This window comes from Lutra lutra, chromosome 15 (assembly GCF_902655055.1).
Source record: "Lutra lutra chromosome 15, mLutLut1.2, whole genome shotgun sequence".
Lineage (NCBI taxonomy): Eukaryota > Metazoa > Chordata > Mammalia > Carnivora > Mustelidae > Lutra > Lutra lutra.
In genome coordinates, this window is record NC_062292.1 from 60,322,576 (window position 1) to 60,324,216 (window position 1,641).

The window sequence follows — 1,641 nt, forward strand, 5'->3', positions numbered from 1 at the left end:
TGATCTCTCTCTCTCTGTCAAATAAATAAATAAAATCTTTTTTAAAAATTCTTAAAAAAAAAAGGAAGTGAATGCAGGTGAAAAGTGGGGAAAATAATGTAGACAGTCTTTAGAGAAGTTTGACTATGGCCACCAAGAGAAAATGTTTTATTAAAATGTTTGATATTAATTGGTTTGGTTAGTTTCAAAGGTGGGAGAGCTTGAGCATTTCTACTATCTTGGGAGAATATGGAAGGGCCTCAGCTTCTTCAGCTTCATGTTACAGAAATGCTAGTACCACCATAAAAAAAGTCTGTCCAAGATCACCTAGCCTATTGGCCAAAGCATCAGGATTGAAATTTGGGTCCTTTATCAGCTTGTTCTCTTGAGTGCATGGTGTCTCTCCATTTTGCAAATGTTGGGTTTTCAGTGGGTCATGGGAGGATATAGGTGGTTATTTCTGTACAAATACATTTGGAAAGAGCTGTTAGGTCCTCTTGGGCATGGCAGGGACAAAGAAGCCAATATTTGGCTAAGTAAATGCATACCATTTGTCAGACACCAGGGTAAGCACTTTACATATAACAAGTTATTCAATCCTCATAGCAACTACACAGAGCAGATCAAGTTACTATCCTTATTATAGAGAAAGACATTGAGGCTCAAAGAGATTAAGTAACTTGCCCAAGATCACACAGCTAGTGAGGCCCAAATCAAAGAACCCATGTCCTTAACCACTAGACTATACTGTTTTTCATGGGAATGCAGAGTAATAATGATTTTTATCACAAATTACCAAATAATATTTTAAAATGTCACAACTCAGTTTTTTCTAGGCACAGTCATATTTATTGCCCTATTTTACTTTATTTTACTTTCAGAGCAACCAGTTGTGAGACAGCTAAGGCAGAGAACACCATCTGCATTTGAGAGTAGGGAGACACTGAAGCATATTCTCTCCCTCTCTCTCTCCCCCTTCACCTCACCCCAACCAAACACACACACACACACACACACACACACACACACACACATACACACTTCTCTTAGGAAGCAATGGACCCTGGGCTGGCTCAGTGCCCAAATTTGCTGCAGAGTTGCCAGGACCCTTAAGGAAAGAGATTCAGTCCTCTGCTGTTTTTAGCAAGTAATGCCTGGTGTCCAAGGTAGAGAAAATAAACCCATTCCATCAAAATGCCAGAACATAGGCCCTTGAGCTGCTTTATCAAAGAACTAGGTGAGAGGATTCATAATTAATAACCAAGGAAATGATTCCTAGTAATAGAAACTCTTTAAAAAATAAATGTAGCATGTCTTCACCCCTTCTAAACTTCTTCCCCCTTCCGGGTGACCTACAGTCACTTGGCATCAGGATGCTCTTTGGTGAGATGGTGATTTGCAATTAGCTTTAGGAATAAAAGAGTAACACAAGTTGGTTCCACATGCTCTTGACACATGGCAGATTATTTAGAAAGGCAGTATTAATCAGTTATGGAAAGGAATCACTAGTGTGAAGAAGAAAAGTCAGAGTCAGTGCAGGTGTGATTTGTTGATAATTTGAAGGAAGGGCCATGTCTTATTCATCTTTCCACTCCTAGCAGCCAGAACAGTGTTTGGTACACAGTCAGTGCCCAATAAATTTTGTTTAATGATTGATGAATA